The 19,298-nt window shown below is 39.0% G+C and overlaps 1 long non-coding RNA gene across 1 annotated transcript; it reads left to right on the top strand.

The window, feature by feature from the left end:
• Positions 1-4,648: 4,648 nt before the first annotated feature.
• LOC105488930 (uncharacterized) lies at positions 4,649-18,965 on the top strand. The gene is made up of 3 exons (XR_011619324.1): positions 4,649-4,705; positions 17,581-17,642; positions 18,806-18,965. It is a non-coding gene; the product is annotated as an uncharacterized lncRNA (long non-coding RNA).
• Positions 18,966-19,298: the final 333 nt, after the last annotated feature.

Genomic DNA, 19,298 nt, shown 5'->3' with positions numbered 1-19,298 from the left:
AAGAGAATGACAGCTTTTGCTGTGGCTGTGTGGTGGGGAGGGGAGAAAGACATGGGTCCAGAAGAAGGGAGTGGTGTTGGGCAGACAATACTATAAATGTCTGTTTGCTATGCCTGGAAAGAAAATTGCTAGTATTTCCAAGTTCTGACACATTTTAATATTTGGAATTCAGAAAAAGAAATTGGAATTCTTGGGAATTTCCAAAATTATGTTATTCTTAAAATATGTCCAACAGTCTTCATATTCTTAAAATGCATGATTGTGGCTACCTAGAAAAATTTGATTAATAAATAAAAAATACTAAGTTTAGAAAAAACTTACTAAGAACTGTAGCCTACAGTGAGTATTTAAATACTGGAAAATGGTAGTGAACATTGTTTGGTAGTATTCAAATGATGTTACATTTACATCTTCTAGCAAATTAACAACACAATACTAAAGTACGTGTCTAAATTCCCCATTTAAGGACACATTTTGTTTCTCAAACTTGATCAATTGAATGCCTCTCACAGCATTTGTATGAAGGATACCATACATATATGCTATGAATACACACGACATGGCAGCTGCAAGCGAAAGTGACTGATTAGACTGGTCATTTCTCTCCTATGTAAACCTATTATGTTACCTGAAAACCTTGACTTTTACCTTCAATCTCTTGTGTCAGTTTTTACTTCTCTTGCTTCTGACTTGATATTTGTGAATTTCTTAGAACCAATGAGGCATCTAGGTTGATTGGTGAGGTTTAATTCTTACAGGAGAATTATAATTCTTTTCCCTATTTTCCTGGTTTTTCAGTTTTTCTTGGAATCTAGGATTTGGAAAATGGTTTCTCATGAAATTCTGGGAAGAAATTCCTACCTGAAAACACTGCTATTTATACATAATTTCTAGAGGGAAATGTGTTTCAAGTTGCAAATGACAAATTTACCATTGTGAGAATCCTTAAAAAAGCCCTTTTTGGGCAAAGAGGCTTTACAACACGGCCTGTGTGGTTATTCTTCTTTTCCCTAGAACAGAGATGGAATTACTGTGTTATGATCACTGTTCCTAAAGCGGACTTCTAAAATGCTCTGAATGTCCCTTCTCAAATTAATTATATCATAGTGCGGCAAAGTAAGGAAATCTGTCATGCTCTGTGAATTTCCTTGGTAAGCTTTGTCCGGACATTATACTTGCTCATAGGTTTAACATTGGTATTTTTAAAAATGGGGCAAAAAGAAGCCTTTTCCTCAGTTTCTTGAAAAAGCTTTGAAAGTGTGATTCAATATCCCACAGTACAGCCCCAATTTTTGCACCAGCAGAAGCTATAAAAGGGATGAAAACATCGCCTTGCTTTGATGCATGTGTCACCAGGTTTGGCTGTGTCCAGTGGATAGGTTCTTCTGGGGCTGACCATTAACCCCGAGCATCCAAAATGCTGCGATATTTGAAAGAAGAAAATAATAATCCCACTAGCAAAGAACTGAAAGTGTGGGTGATATTTGTATTTGAGGAGATTTTCATGAGAACTGCAAATAAAAGAGACAGAAAGTGACAAGTCACGAACATCACAATGATGGTCCTAATAGCACACTTGTGTACCCGCCAAACACATGGGTTGAGTGATTCCTAAGGGATTAAACACTGTAATATGGGCAAATAGAAAAACAATTGAAGTCAGGTGCCTGGCACGCAGATATTCTGGAGACATTTGCTATATTGAATTCAAGTGAGTGCCTTCCCTTTGAGTTGCTTTGCAATATAGCTGCACTGGTGAACCAAGTCAAAATTTAAAAACTCTTAAAATCACATCTAAAGAAATTTATCAGCAAGGGCAAATAAACATAGGGTAAACTTACCACTGCTAAACGTCAACTCATCACAACCATACAAAACACAGCCCTTAATTACTGTAGAGTTTTAAAGAAAGAACAGAAACATGAGAAAACAAGTTGACCTTAGTGTCTATTGAGAATCTAATATTCTATCTGCCTTCTCTGATTGCAACAAAAATAGTACACAGTGAAAAATAATATGTTTCGAATGATCAATTTTAAATGCAAAAATGGCTCAGAGAATGAATAAAATTTGTCTGCTCTTTAGACTTTTTAGTGAGTTAAGAAGATTTAAGAAAATTTAAATAAGACTTGAAACAAAAGAAAGGTTTTGTAACCAGAAAAGTTAAATGAAGCAGAATGACTAAGTCTCTACCCATTGTGGTTAATTGAAGCTGCTTTATATGTGGGTACCAGTGGGAACTTGGAGTAATCACATCATAGGAGCTTGTAAACATTCTGGATTTGCAGGGAATTATGAGGATTCCCAAGATTTGACTTTAGTGATATGGTAAACCATCTCTCTAAAACCCAGCCTTCCAGCTGATACAGCCTTCTGCCAAGCTCCTGTGGGTCTCTGGGAATTTTCATTTGAACCAAGCAGTTAGTGGTAAATGGAGTGCATTGGGAAATTTCCACTTGGGGGGATCTGATATCTGATTTCTTCCCTCCAGTGCACCCTCTGGGGTACTCTCAAGTGCGGCTTAGGGTCATATGAGCAGTCTCCTTGGACTTATCTCCCCATTCTATCTGTCTCAGCCCCAAAGCTGCCTTGGCAGGTAGTTTGGTAACACAGGATTAGCGTTGCAGCAGCAAGGGAATAGCCCTTCTAGAGTCTAAACAAAATTCTGGACAGTCACCAAGAGAGAAGTGCAGAGTAGCCAACCTTTCTTTTCTCATAGTGCACGCGCATCAGCTGCAAACATGGAATACCACAGCAGTCCGGCAGCTCAGGTACGGTCAGCAAGGAGCCATGGGAAGGGCTGGGAGCCTGGAATAATTCTCATTCCAAACCCCTATTGAAACCAGAAACCCAGAGAAACCCAAGAGTGATTTCCAACTCCCTGACTCCTTTAACTTAAAAACAAATTGTAAAAAACTTTAAAAGCAAATATAAACAAGCAAAATGAGGAAAAGAAAGGAGGAAAGGGAGGAAGAAAAATGGAAGGAAGAAAAGAAGGAAGAAAGAAAGGCAGAAATGAAGAAAAGAAAGAAAGGGAGAAATGAAGGAAAAAAAGAGCTGAAATTTTTAATTCCCAGACAACAATTACCAAGCTAATTATGGAAGAAATAAAATATGACAATGATAACTAGGCAATCCTTATGGGAGGAATCGATACCTCTCCACCAGGAAACTACCCAGAGGACATCCTTAGCTATATTTTAAAACTTGTTATTGAATAATAAGTTTATTGCTACCATCAACATCATTTTGAAAATAATGGTGGTAGTGTAGTGGGCAGACAACAGAAAAACATTGTTCCCATTTCCTACTAAGAAAGTTATTAATGAATTATATGATATGATGTGAAATGATGCCATATTACATTTAAATTATATAGCTTGCTACAGGGTTTTGTTTTCGTTGAGGCAGATTGGCCACAGAAGATATATTTCTGGAGTAGGAAAAAAATGAAGTTGAGCATTTATTTTTAACAAAAGAGATTATTTGATCTTTCACATGAAACTGAGCTACCCTGTCTGGTTACTGTAATCTTTGACTCACAGTTCATCCTGTGTCTTCCCTGGTAGCAGTTACTGTTGGTGTCCCACTCATATTCCCTCAGCTCCCCATTTCTGGGCACCCCAATTCGTAAGCTCTTGTGACTTTCCCCCCCAGGGTTTTCTCTGGCCCCTGGGATTCACCTAGTCCATGTGTGGGCCAGACCAGAAATGCCTAGGAGGTAACACCTGAAAGCCAGCTTTAACCAGGACTGAGAAAGATGGAGAATAACCCAGGAAATAATGCTCTCAGTGGAGAATAACCCAGCTGCCTCCTGCCTTAGTTGGGATAATACTGAAGTATGTTCTACACAATTAATCAGAGTTCCCCAAAGGCAATGGTCCTAAGTTCTCCACCTGCTGGTATTACCTGCTGAATAGGCTCTTGTAACACATCCATGTCTCAGGACATGTTTTGGGGAAACCCATGACAAGACATTCATCAAAGACATTCACCAATTTCACCCACTTTATCATCCCTCTCCCTGAACTCTTACCCCCAGTCACCTATGGAGCAACAAGTCTCAGAAGAACTTGGCCTAAGACAGAAACGAAGCACTCAACTGTCTTCTTCTCTCTTCTGGCTTGTACCCATTACAGACCCTCCTGTACCCCCATTTTCACCTGTAGACCCTCCCTCACCCCAACCCAACTCTTACACTCCTACCTGTAAGCTGCCACTCATGGAAATGGTAACCACTGCAAATTCTTGATCTAAAAAATGAAGCTTCATGGATAAAATAACAGATGGAAAAGGTAGGTACATATCAACTTCCTGCATGCAACTCTTCTCAATTCATTAAAACTGGAGTTTCTGAGGAACATCCGGAAATCCAGATATTTCCTATGATTGTTGCAGCTAAGATAAAAGCAAGCAGAGCAAGCCTGATTCTATGCCCACCACCCTCTCTTTCCCTACTCCAAGGTAATAAATTGTTTTAATAGTCTGAAAGTACCATTGCTTTAGCTCTTATGATATATTACTTCTGTTATTGCTTTCTATTTATATCTCTAGCCCAACAGTTCCTGGAACTGTTGATGTGTAAAGTTTAAACCAACTGCAGCAATTCTGAACAAAACTGACAGCTCTCTCTGCATTCTCTTATTAGGAAAGCCTTTAAGGCAAAGAACTGGGTAAGAAGAGTTTATTATACATTGCTGAGCAGGTATGTACTTTGTGATCTAAATTAGTAAGAGATATTTTTCCCCTGATTTGCCCTATAAGTTATTTTTATTCCATGATGATCATTCTTTAACCTCTTTCTTCAGTGGGCCATAGCTTTGCTCCGACTTGCATTTACTCTCTTTCTCAGTCATTTGATTTCCCAACTCGCAGACTTTTGGACAGACCAATGAATTTAAAGAGTTTCCCGAATTAAGGTTCCAGGCCACCTGAATCAGCACGACATGGGGCAGTGATTAAAGAGGCAGATTCAACAGGTCACTCTCAATTGACTTGAGGCAGCTTTAAAGGAAAGGCAAAGTGATCCTTATGTACAGATACATTTGAAAACCACAGATGTGGGTGTGCAAATATGACAAGAAGGTTTAGACTATCTAATGCTTGGAACTAAGTTTTCCTTCTCTCTCCCAGGACTGAATTCATGGCATTGACCTCATTAGCTGGCTGTAGTGAATTAAGCTAATAAACTTTTACACCAATGCTTATTCCTAGGAGTGACAAAGATTCATGCCAATCTCTTCTGCTGGAAAGTGGAAAAAAGAAAACAAATGAAAACATTGCTTACAAAGAGTAAAAGGCACCCACACTTTCTAATGGGAAAAATATGACCATGTATAAGCATAACACTTTAGGGGGCAGGAACAGGCTCATGTTTTCACTATTTTGATGAACTTTTCCTCTGGGAGCTAATCTTTGAGCAAAGAAGTTCTAGTTTCCTGACTGAGATGATAGAAAAAAAAATAAAAAAACCAAAGAGATTAATTTGCATTCTTATTGGGAGAAAAATGTTCTGGTTTTTATTTTTATTTTTTTTCCCTAAAATCAGTGATCATGTGTTTTTGTTGATATTTTTAGTTCAAATCTCGTGTGGTCTATGTAAATTCTCTCTCTTTTTTTCATCTGTCAAGATGTTATTAAGTAAATTCAGTCTCTTTAGAAATAATCATTGTTTCCTGGCCCTGAGTTTGGAAGGATTTCCAAAGAAGATGACAGAAGCTTGGATCAGAATCACACTTGGCATTGTTGGGACAGGATTCGTTATAGGCATGTAGAGTATAGCTCAGCTTCAGGAGGAGGGGGGCTTTACTTTAGAATCCCATAGTGAATGTGTTTGTGGATGTCAATAAACCATTGTGAGAAAACATACGTGACTCTGTTGAGTCAACAAATACATTCTTTCTGAGTAGAGAATGAGTGTGGGATCACTTCATCTACGTAAGAACAGAACAATACGAATATCTTCTTAAGACTCTCAGTTTGCAGAGCAATGTGCAAAACACACCTCTTTGATAAAGAATGTCACATTTGCTACTGATGAGAGATGGCAGCATGTGACATTTGCCCATGAAATGTTTGTATTGTTCTTTGGATATTGCAGCATGTCCCTATATCCATTTTTAATAGAAATATGACTGACTAAAGGATTGTGGACTCTTGCCCTCTGAATGGCTTTATAAACTCTACTGTTTTTCTAGCCTGATAAGTTACACATTCCCTATCCTGTAGCTCTCTAACTCCTTATGTCTCACCAATAATTTCCTAAGTCACAAGATCTGGAAATGCTTCTTTATCATTTCAACACCAGCAACATGAATGAATAATGTTCTGCACAGATTTTCTGTTTGTGAGTCATTGACCCAGGGAACATAAAGCAATGTTTCAGTTTCTATATATTTGAATCTTTGTTTCTCTCCTCATAATTAGTGTCCATTGTGTTTCAAAAACCTATTTTAATGTATTTATTAATAGAAAAGTATTAAATGAAACCATAGAAACCTCTGGAGGAGAAGCAGTTCTGTTTCTTTTTAAAAACAAGTAATTAGCTTAACTTATTTTCCAGTCAAATAGAAAGCTTTAACAGTTAAAAATGATAATTTAGTAACTAACTTTTTTCTGCATTTAATCTCTTTGAACTGCTACCTCTACATATAGTCAGCCAACTCTTTGAAAAGAATTATTCATTAAAGTACTTTTTAAAAAGTTTACAAATTATATACATGTCTTAAGTTTTATGCTTTATTCAGTAGATGGATTTCTGAAATGTTATGTTAAAATCTCATTTTTAAAAAGTAGTCTTTATTTCTCCATCACTGGTATAATTGAACTGGTTTATTAGTTTTGTGTTGGCTTAAGTTTTTTAAATGTTGACTTCTAGATTTTCTGCTTCAATTTCATTGTAAACCTAACACCCAAACTTCAGCTGAATTTGATATTCTATAAACCACTGCCACTCAACATATGGTCTATGGACCAGCAGCATCTGGGAACTTGTTAGAAATGTAAAATCTTAAGCCTCAACCCAGATCTGCTGAATCAGAAGCTCCATTTTAACAAGACTTTCTAGGTGACTCTTGACATTAAATTTGAGAAGCTCTAGTCAGCCTAATACTTCCTCTTTATAATGGCATTTCCAAATTAAAGGAACTCAGTATAAATTAAGGTATCTTAAAAATATACCATCAAAACCTGAAGACAGTGAATCTTCAAGGTAGAAGAACCTGGATGGTTTACTCTGCCACTGAACATCCTCCTGGCAGCTCAGCCTGGGCTGGAGGTTGTTAAGTGCTATGGCTTTTCCATGGTGAACTCCTGGCACTGTACTGGAGACATGGTTAGAATGTGTGTGGTGAGGAAGCTCACAGTCAACAAGGAGAGACTCACAGGCAAATGTGTAAATATAATACACTTCACAGTAGAGATACAGAAGTAGGACAGAAAGAGTGAATAATCCTGTGGGCGGAAGGTGGGGCAGAGGACAGAATAGGAAGGCTTCCCAGAGAATATGACTCAGTTTTAAGCATTTCACCCCATGGGCAAGTTGGAGGATGTTCCAAGCAGACAGGCCTAAAGACAGCGAGGCAGATCAGTATCTCTGAGGAAATTCTCATGGTTTGGTTTTGCTGAACAAGAGGTATATATAGGTGAGGGGAGCAGCAGGTAGGAGTGGAGCCACGGAAGTGGGGGCAAATAAGGCTGAATAATAGACACAAATGGCCTATTGTGCGAATGCGGCGTATGTCAAAGGGGGCCTGAAGAATCCTAAACAGAAGGGCATGGCCAGCGTTGTGTTTTGAAAGGTCATTTTGGATGTCATGTAGAAAATGGACTGGATTAGAGTCAGGAAGCTGAGTATGTAGGTGGCTACAGGGGTCCAGGTGACAGATAATGACTACCTGGCATGAAGTGGTGGCAGGAGGATGGACAGCTCAGAATAGAATCCAAAAATAAAGAGGAGGAATTCCTTTTCTGATCAGATATTGATCAAAGTTGACCCTTCTGCCGTCAGCCTCTCCTTCAAACCTTTGAGGACAATTGTTATTTGCTGAATCTTTGCTTATTCAGAGCAAATGTGTCCAGGTCTTTGAATTGCTGCTCGTGTGACATGATTTTATTTCCTCCTTCAAGTATTTCAGTGTATTTATATTCCTTATACATTGTAGTTCCAAGAGTTGAAGAGAAGGTAAGATTGGGTGGGGAAAGGGAACAAAAACTGACCGGGTTATACACAAGCCAAGTGCATCACAACCACTGGCTAATTTTGTTTCCAGAACCCTACAAAATGTATTATTACCTCATTTACAAATGAAAACAGTAAGGCTTTGGAGGTTAAGAGTCTCACTTTTGGATTACCAACTACTAGTAATAGAATCCGAATTTGTACCCCGAGATGTGTATTTCGTATGTTAAACTATCTGCCCTGCAAGGATGCTTACAGCATCTTAAACTACCACTTCGCTATGGTTTGCTGTGACAATAACAATGACTTCTTTGGCTACCAAACTTGCCCATTTGATACATTCCCGAGAACTAGATTGTAAGAGGAGAAGACCCCTAAGCAGCCAAATAGATGGAACAAAGTCCAAATTCTCTATGTATAAGAAGGGACAGCACTTTCAGAGCTTGTTTACTTTGTTTGTACACAGTTCTCTGAAGCTTGGCCATATGTTTTTGCAACCCACAGATGATTAGAAACAGCAAATTAAGACTGAGTAGGAAGCAAGTGAGATCTAATAGCTGATAAGATGACATCAAGGGAAGAAACATAAAAATGTAAAGAGCCATAGATATAAAAAGTCAGGAAGCTTTGGTAATAGTTTTGGTCACCAATATAGAGAAAGACAAACCCATCATCTCAAATAGTCCTTGAGGGCACAACTTTGATTATAGCAAAAAATTATAGACCTTTAGGGTCAATATAAACCATATCTCTCACCTGAAGGAGAAAGTCTCAATATAGCATCCTGGGCCAGACAGGTATTTTTTTTTTTTCTCTACTTAGGTCTTAGTGGAGTAAGGAATGCGTCGCTCTATATGACAATGCACTTCTCTTTTTTGATTAGAAGTCATTAGCAATCACAGAAGATTTTTACAGTCTGCCAACCCAAATCTCATAGTAATGTTTGGTAATGTCTGCCATTTGACTAGTGTTTGGTGTTTTTCTACATAATAGTCATCCAAATATGAGGAGACAAGAGTTACCCAGTGTGGAATGGTAATCAGAAGCTCCAGGATCACAGATAGTCTTCAAAAAGCGTCTCCTCTTTCGTCTCCCACTTCCTTTTGAGTCTGCTCAGAGGTATTCAGCCCCCTGCAGTGCCATGCCCAAGCCATTTCTGCTCAAACTCAGGGAATGAGATATTCTACCATTACTTTAAGTTGTAAATACTAAAATAAAACAGTTATTTAAAGTGTCCCAATCAAACATATTAATTGATTTTTCATTTTCACTGGAATTAAGTCATCTTCCATACTCCTGCCTCCAGCCTTTAAGGATGAGAGCATGGCAGCCTTCTCTACGTTCTCCCTTGCTCATCTTCCAACTCTGTCACTGCTGCTCCCAAACACAGAGATCTCAGCAGGGGAGAGAGAAAAGTTAAGGGAGCACAGGAAAGTTCTTACTTGACTAATACCACCCCAAACCAGCTCCTAAGTCTTAAAGTTTAATGTGCACATTAATCATGTGGAAATCTTATCACAATGAAGATTCTGAATCAGTACATATGGGATGATGTCTGAGATTTTGCATTTAGGATAAGCTCCCAGCTGCTGCAAATGTTGCTAGTCTATGGTCCATGCTCTGAGTAACAAGGATTTAGAGAGTCCTTTTGGTCCACTCACTATAATTCTTTTAATACAGGAAACATTGCTCCTTCAGTGAGTTGTCTTTCAACTCCAGCCCACAGTGTTATACATCATTGCCCCTTACTGCTGGGGACCCTAACCCTGGAAGGCCACACGCTTGGTCAGAATACTTTTCAATATAACATCAGAGTCAGTTTCCACAGATAACACCTCTGGCCCTTGGGTTTCACTAATTTTGATCTTCATTTTGACGTGAGTACTGCTGCTTCCTAGACAGCCATGTTTTCTGAGCAGCCATACAGCTCTGTAACTTTCCAAGAGATGAATGAAACCCCAGTCCCTCTGTCCTTCAGGTGCAGGAAATGCACATCCATCTCTCCCACCACACTGAAGAACACACACTGGGCTTGGGCTTGGGAATGAGGGGATTGAAATGGAATGCACAACTGTCTCTGAAGAGGTTGCTTCACAATTTTTCTTTCCTTATACAAAAGCTAGCTCTTTTAAATTCTTAATCTAGATGAAGGGTCATGTATCCTGTGACCGGTTCTCAATATTTCATTGGAAAATTTGTTTTTTGGTGATTGCTCTCACATCTAACTTTAGTGTCTCACAAAGTACAATATATGTCTGTTCTGTTCTATAACAACCATCCTGTTTCTGCTTAATACAAATTTTGAATATTCACTATTTTCTAGAAGCCTTTCCATTTGTCGATATACTCCATGAAATGAGGGTAGCTAGAATCAGACAGTACTCCACATAGAGACTGAGCAGCCCAGAGTTCACAGGGAGGTATGTTGCTGTCCTTTATCTTTTTCTATTAGGGCTCCTGGAAGTTGAGGGTATAAGGAAGAGAAAAAGGAAAAAAGGGAGGAGTCAGTAAATATAGACTCTTAAGCCTAAACTACCTGAAAAAAATGAGATACTGTTAATAGAAAACAAAGAAATTAGATAAAGAGATTGAATACAGGGAGAGGAGTTCCATTTTAGATATATTGAATTTGATATGCCAGCAGGACCCCGTGTGGAAATATTCAGTAGATAGTAAGCAAACTGGAGACCGGAATATACTGGAGGTTAAACTTTAAGAGAGAGAGAGATTTGGGGATTATCTTCATAACAATAATATCTGAAGTCTCAATAAGAGAGGATATATTCAGGTTGAGCTTGTGGGGCCTGAAGTTCAGGCCTGAAGATGATGAAGGTTCATCCAGGTTTGAAGAGAAGGCAACATATTCTCCAGAACTCTATAGCTACTTATGTGAACTAAAAGTATTTCTACCCCTGGCCTATCATATTGTCTGAAGTTTCCATCCACTTCATTTATTAGGGTTCTCCCAAAGGCGAGGAATGCATTTTGCCACCTAAGAGGGGGTCACATATTAGTTGCCTGATATATCATAAGGAACACATTTACCTGACTGATAACTCATTGCCACTCACTGTAAAACCAAGCCAGAATCATAAGAGAATGGGACAAGGGTTTGGATTCCCAGAAGCAATTAGAATTGAGGTCTGGATCAGTGGGGAGAAAACAGGCTTGAGCAGCCAGGGATTGAGTGAGTCACGATAGAGGAGTGTTTGCAAAACATGACAAGGAGGGTTTATTGCTTCAGGGAAATAGTGTATATTCAAAATGAGTTTAGAATTGTGTCGAGTAACCCTCACCTAGCCAATGATTTTATGAAAAAATAATTATGTCTTCTAGTTAAAATCACTTTGGGTTTACTTTCTTCCTCCCTTTAGAAAATTGGATTCTATTATAGCATATGTTAGTCTATTATATATTTGTATATAATATAATGTGTGATAATGGCAGTTTTACAATAATGCATGAAGAAATGGTACACTGGAAGCTTGTTTTAAAGAATATCCATAAATCTTTTTGCATTTTTCTATTTTGAAAATGTACTTTTCTATTTGAAGCTGACATCAAACATCTAAACTTCAAAATATAAACATCCATTATAAGTTTTGATTATTGTTTTAATTTCCATAAACAAAATACATGAGATAACCAGTTTAATAATTGCATAGCTAAAGGGATATTCTAGTATTCTATTAATCTTTTGGTTGAAATGCTCATCAGCTGTCATCTTGACTCTACAAGCAACCTTGTGATATATGAATATCTTTGCAGTAGATATAATAATCAGTTCTGAAAAATCTTTGATCAGACCTGTTATATCTTTTAAGAGATCATATTCAGTAGCATAATTCCTATTGGAAACTTTTTTTTAGCCTTATACAGACCTTCATAAATTGATAATGTCTGGTAACCTTTGACATTGCCTGAAAATGCAAAGATAGAAATCAGAATTCTGAGGATTCTTCAGGAAGGTGTGGGGCATGTACCAGGACTCATGATAGTGTACCACACACATAGCTTTAAATAGCCAAGTTTTTAATTTTCTAAAGTTAGTCATTTCCAAATATCACAGTCAGGGTTAAAAACACGTGTAGAAAAGGCTGGGTTATTCAGCATAGTCAACTGAAACTGTTAGCCAGCTTGAAAAATTGTAACACAATAAGTAATATTCATGATGATTCTCAGGATAAAAGTCTTAGCTATCATTTCTTTTATACCCACTATGTGGCAGAAACTTTAATATAGTTTCTATTTTTTTTTTTTTTTTTTTTGAGACGGAGTCTCGCTCTGTCGCCCAGGCTGGAGTGCAGTGGCCGGATCTCAGCTCACTGCAAGCTCCGCCTGCCGGGTTCACGCCATTCTCCTGCCTCAGCCTCCCGAGTAGCTGGGACTACAGGGGCCCGCCACCTCGCCCGGCTAGTTTTTTGTATTTTTTAGTAGAGACAGGGTTTCACGGTGTTCGCCAGGATGGTCTCGATCTCCTGACCTCGTGATCCGCCCGTCTCGGCCTCCCAAAGTGCTGGGATTACAGGCTTGAGCCACCGTGCCCGGCCTATAGTTTCTAATGTAACATATTGTTTAAGTAACAGAATGTGTCTATGAAATAGGTCGTATTAGGTAGTGCTGTGTTCTCCTGAGTCCAAGGAACATTTATGTTCTAAAATTTATCATTTACTCATGCTTGGAAAGCTGGTAACCCATATTTGATAAAATAGAGTACTTTACTTTCAATCATGTTAGATAAGAATATTTATTTGTATTCATGTATATTGGTTGTTCCTTCTATGCAAATGTAATGACAGCATGGTCAATAGAATACATGTTGCAAGTTATTTTTTTCCACTGTTAATGATGGCTTTGGGTGCCATTGTCCATCCAGTGTCTAGATCTATCCATCAGTCCTCTAGTGACTAACAGACTTCCAAAGATGGAAGTCCTGAGCTGATATTGGAGCTGCTGGCCATAGCTTGGAGCAAAGTGAAATAATTACTTGCTTGACTCCATGATCTAACACATATATGCACACAGATGAATGGAAAGATTTAGAGTTTATATATAATATAGATTTGGAATATATTTAGGAAGTAAAATCAGTAGAATCAAACATTTGCTTCTAGTGATTCTATTTTCTAAATATATCCCAAATCCTTCTACTTCTATCTGTTTCCACAGCTGCTACCCCAGTCCAATTCATCATCATCTCCCTCCTGAACCAACAACATCCTAATTGGTCTCCTTCCTTTTAGTCCTGTCCCCACCTCTTCCAACCCATTCACCCCAGTACAACTAGCATGCTCTTAAAATGCAAATATTATCATGTAATTTCCCTGACTAAAATCCTTCACTGTCTGCCCACTCAGAACCCACCAGCTTTCACCACTGCCTATCTCTCCAGTTCTCAAATTGAGCTTTCTTTACCTTGATTTCTTTATTTGAGCCACACTAACTTTCTTATGGTCTTTCTTATTTACTAAGCTCCATCCAGCTTCAGGACCTTGGAGCATGCTATTGTCTTAGTGGGAACACTTCTCTTCCCTCTCTTTACCTAGCCAACAGGTATTGATTCTTGAGGACTCAGCCTAAATGTCAGTTTTATTAGAGCAACTTTCCATGATTCCCGGAGTGGGCCATGTACGACAATCATACACCCTTTTACAGCACCCTGTCTCTTTCATAGCATTCCCAATAACTGTAAAATAACAATTTGTTATTGTATATTAAAGCCCATCTCTTACACTTAGTTGTTAGCTTCATGAATTGTTAGTGTCTGAAGTTTTCTTATACGCTATTGTTTCCCCACACCCTTGGCATGATGCCTGACATGTAGAGGCACACAATGCATTTTTAAAAATCACTTTGCTATGTTCAAAATATTAAGCTTTTCACCCTGTAATTATATAAGATAACTGTTGGCCTATGTCTTAGAAATGTCTGCAAGCTCTTGTGGGATTAAATATTTTAATATCAAGAATTTGGCCACATGTACTCAGGAACCTATCACTAAGACTGATAGGCCATTGTCAACTCAACTTCCTTTATGTCTATGTTTGACAATCCATTAGTAATGTCACTTATTGATCATTAAATAAATGAACTAAAAGGACTTAGAAATGGGAGATGTTGAATAAAATTAGGAAAACAGGAACCAAAGCCAAAGATGTAAGATGAAGGTAGTATCAAACACCAAGGGGCTAAAAAGGAAGAAGTTACATGGATAAAGATGTAAGGGAGAAAGATGTTTCAGAAAAGAAATCCATTGAATAGAAAATGTTAGAGATATGTCAATAAGTTTAGGCTGAAAGCAAGAAAATTCAGCTTTTTTTTTCTTTCTTCCTTTCTTTTGCCCTTCCTTCCTTTCTTTTGCCCTTCCTTCCTTCCTTTCTTTCTTTCACAATTAATATACTACTCATGAGAGTGGAATTGTTTTACAAACACTGGGACAAAGGTCAAGGCATGGGCAATGCTAAAAGAGAATAAAGGGTTTCGATTAGGTAATTTGCTGGTAACACCTTCAGTAAATAAATGTGAGAATAATACGGGGTGTTTGTCATTACGGTGAGTTTTTAATCAAATCCATTCACTAGAAAAGCTGTAAAGTAATTTGCAAAGTGCTTTCTGATAATGAAAGACTATATAAACACAGTCTTAACCTAGCAACTGAAATTATAAAACTGTTTTAAGGAATTCAAACTCTGGCATTTTTTATCTCTTGAGTAGTGAGAATAAATTGGTTTATGACCCTGAGTGTTTCTTTATTTGAATTAAATGGTTCTATAAGTATTTACACTGATCCCGGACACTGCGTATAGTGGGCTGAATAGTGGCCCCAGAAAGACATGCTCAAGTCCTGAACCCCAGTATCAGGTGAAAGGATCTTATTTGGAAATAGGGTCTTTGCAGATGTAATTAAGGTAAGGATCTCAAGATAAGATCATCCTGGATTAGGATGGGCCCTAGGAGATAGGAAAGGAGAAGATGCAAAAAGACACAGGCAAGAAGACCACATGAAGATGGAAACAGATATTGGAGTTATGTCGCCACAAGCCAAGAAACAGCAGGAGACCCCGGAATCTGAAAGGAGCAAGGGATGATTCAGCCCTGAAACCTTTGGAGGGAGTGTGGCCCTTCTGACACTTGGATTGCAGACTTCTGTCCTCCAGCACTGTAAGAAATATATTTCTATTATTTTAAGCCAACAAGTTTGTGGCAATTACTCATGGCAGCCCTAGGAAACGAATATACTGAGCTTATGACAGGCAGAGCTTTTCTAGGAAACTGAATCTGAGATGAAAGAGGTAACAGTCGGGCCCCTCAGGGCATTCCTCAGCTTTCCTTAGTAGCAGCTCCCAGACCATAAGCATATGGTGTGAGGCACTGAGTACTGGGTTTGGGGGGGGGGTCCCAGTCTCAGTGAGGATATAGACTCTAAACCAGACAAGACAGAAGGGTCTTTGCCTGCCCTGTCTTGAGATGGAAGTGCTGCATCCATGAAATTATGAAAAGATTACCTAGGCTCACAGCTCACTTTGTCACTGACTCCCTGTATATCTTTGTACAAATTCCTCACTCTCTGAGGACCTCAGTAACATTAATCATTTATTTTTAAAAGTTACACAAGATGGCCTCTAAAGGTCTTTGTGCCTGGGACCTCCTTGTCCATAAGCCTGTATAGTTTCAGTAAGGGGACAGTCAGGCCGGAGTCTGCAAGACTTTGCCTTGTGGACTGGCTCCCTCAATGGGATGTACCAGCTTGATGGAGCTATTGCCTCTCTCCGCCACCCTGCTGGAATGATCCTTAGATCTGATCCTCCTTGTGTCTCAACTACTACCTGGGACCAATGGGTGCTTTGGGAGGATTTGGCCTTTGAGTTTCTACTTACAGCCAATGCCCCTGCAATGCCTCTTGGGGATACATTTGGCACTCAAGACATAGCACACAGTTCCCATAGACCTTGCTGGATGTTCCATAAGGCAGATCCTCTTTAGGACTCAGGCTGATACGGGAATGCTCCGGGTGACTTTGGTGGCTTATGAGAGTGAGCCATAAGTGTCCTACCTGAGATCCTTTTCTGAGGGCACAGTGTGGAACTGCACTCTTTAATATGGTAGCCACCAGCCAAATGTGGCTATTTAAACTTAAAATTCAATTAAAAAATAATTCAGTTCCTCAGTTTCACTAGCTTCATTTCAAATGCTCGATAGTCACACGTGGTTAATGGCTACCATAGTGGAGCTTGTTAAGTAAAGAACGTTTCCATTATCACGGGAAGTTCTATTGAACAGAACTGCTCTAGAGAAGTGCTTCAAATTACCTGAGGATCTTGTTAAAATTCAGATTCTGATTCAGTTGGTCTGGGTTGAGGCCTGAGAGTCTGTAATTCTACCAAGCTCCTAGGTGATGATGTTGGGGATTCATGGACCATACTTTGAGAGGCAAGGATAAAGAAAACTACTGTATATGAATTAGGGCCACGGTGTGAGCTGTATGTCAAATGGGTAGGAGCATATTTCATCTGGAGGAAGTAGAAAAGGGACTAGGGTAGCTTGGCTGAAGTAGAGGCTTCAGGGAAGGGAAAAATGAAAAGTCACTTGGCTCAGAAAGTGAGGCCCTAGGCTGGGCGCAGTGGCTCACACCTGTAATCCCAGCACTTTGGGAGGCCGAGGTGGGTGGATCATCTGAGGTCAGGAGTTCAAGACCAGCCTGGCCAACATGATGAAATCCTGTCTCTACTAAAAATACAAAAAATTAACCAGGCATGGTGGTGGACACCTGTAATCTCAGCTACTCGGGAGGCTGAGGAAGAAGAATCACTTGAACCTGGGAGGTGGAGGTTGCAGTGAGCTGAGATCTCACCACTGCACTCCAGCCTAGGCAATAAGAGCGAAACTCCATCAAAAAAAAAAAAAAAAAAAAAAGGAAGGAAGGAAGAGAGAGAGAGAAAGAAAAAAAAAGAAAACAAAGAGAAAAGAGAGAAAAGAAAGAAAGAAGGAAAGAGAAAGACAAAGAAAGAAGGAAAGAGGGAAAGAAAGAAAGAGAAAGAAAAAAAAAGAAAGAGAAAGGAAAGGAAGAAAAGAAATAAAGGAAGGAAGGAAGGAAGGAAGGAAGGAAGGAAGGAAGGAAGGAAGGAAGGAAGGGAGAGAAGCCCAAATGTCAGTTCAAGGAGTACAGACCTTCTCCAATGGATCAAAGCCTTCCAATTAAGGGGAGAGATACACTAGTGCAAGGGTTGGCAAATTTTTTTTTGGTAAAGGTCCAGATAGTAAATATTTTAGGCTTTGTGGGTCATACCGTCTCTGTTGCAATTACTCAAGTGTGCTTTGTAGCATGAAAGCAGCTATAGGCAGCACATAAAGAAATGCATGTGGCTGTGTTCTAATACAACTTTATTTCCCGAAACAAGCAGCATGTTGGATTTGGCCCACGGGGGCGTAGTTTGCTGATTCCTCTACTGGTGGGTCATACCAGGTGAGTGAATTTGTAGTGAAGTTACAGCATGTCAATGAGCAGTTCTACATAGCACAGAACCTGTCCTAATCTCATTATTAGTTATTGCTAATAAAATAGCAGTAAATGTCAATTATTAGTATAATTGGTTTCATTTCAAATTCAAAGCAAGAATTCTCTAATGCATACGAAACATTACAGTCATTATTGAAGTTGAATCATGGTATGTAGAGGTTAAAAGTTGCCCAAGAAACACAAAGTGAAACAAACTGTAGACAATCAATTTAAAAGCAAAACCCACTAGCTGGACCCTTCTATTATCATGTTAAAGCAGAAAATCATCATCTAAATCCCAGATTGTAAAATTGCCTTATTTACCTTGAGGGGAAAACAAGGGCTTGGGGAGAGCCACTGGCCCAGTGTCCACACTTCAATGGATGACCAATTTAGGATAAAACTAGGGCTCATATTTCCTAAACAACATCTAACCCTTCTGTGACATAGCCTGTACAGAGTAAATGAGGCACTGCTGAAATACTGTTCGAGTGCAATGTGCTCCTACTCAGAGAAATGGTTCTAAACTGTGGCTGTAAACACAAGTGTAGATATTATAGATATTCATTGAACATTTCATAAATCATATCCTTGTTCTCTTAGAGTTTTGGGAGAAGGATCTAGATGATAAACATCTCTCTAAAGAGCTATCCAATAAATTTTAAATGAAGTCTTTAGTCATTCGACAAGAATTTCTGTGTGACAAGCGAAAAACAGAAATCAAGATTATTTCATTTATAATTATTTTATAAAGAACAAACCACCATTCCATGCAACAGTTCTGTTGGAGGAAGCACTGAGCAAGATGTTAAGAGGTCTTAGATCAGTTGAGGCTTCTGGTGACTTAGTTTTCTGAGATCTGAATTTCAGATCGCCGTCATCTTCCCTCTCCTCCATCTCTGCCTGCTTCTCCAACATCTCTTCATTGTAAACACATTATCTTCTCAAAGACCTGCCTTTCTTCACACAGTTCAGTGGGCAGTCATTCAACCAGGCACAAGATCATCATGAGCTTCAGAGAAAGTCACTTCAACAGTATCATGAAGGGGTTCAGGTTAATGTTAAAGGGCTGTGATCCATGATACCTCTCTGAGGCATGCAGAACAAATAATATCAATCCTATTTCATAGATGAGGAAACTGAGGCTCAGAGAGTAGCAGCAACATGCCCAGGACCATTTGGAAGGTGTAAGACCACCGCCACTCACATCTGCTGTCTCTAAGTCCGGGCCTCCTCTCCCATGCTTCTTGATGGTTGTGGCAGCTTTGTCATTTTTCAGGGTACGGTGGGACCTTGGATGGGGGGCAGGGTCCAATCATGATGGAGACCAAATGTCCCAACAGCCTCATGTGATGGATGAATTCAGGGTCAAAATTATTTTGATGAAAGAAAGAAGTAATCTTTTTTGAACCTTAGTTTGTGGACTGATATTTACCCTCTGTATAAATGGACAAAAATTTATATGTAAGAACAGTTGTTTATTGCAATGGAAATGTCTTTATCTCAGCCAATAAGCCAAACCAGAGTCTAGGGCTTAACTTTGACTCTTTATTTGTCCTAATTCATCACAATAATCAATCACCCATTTAATTTTAAAACAATACTTTATTGTTGGATTTTTTT

This window comes from Macaca nemestrina, chromosome 2 (genome assembly GCF_043159975.1).
Source record: "Macaca nemestrina isolate mMacNem1 chromosome 2, mMacNem.hap1, whole genome shotgun sequence".
NCBI lineage: Eukaryota > Metazoa > Chordata > Mammalia > Primates > Cercopithecidae > Macaca > Macaca nemestrina.
Note: the sequence above shows the minus strand (reverse complement) of the source record. Positions and strands in the feature narration are given on the sequence as shown.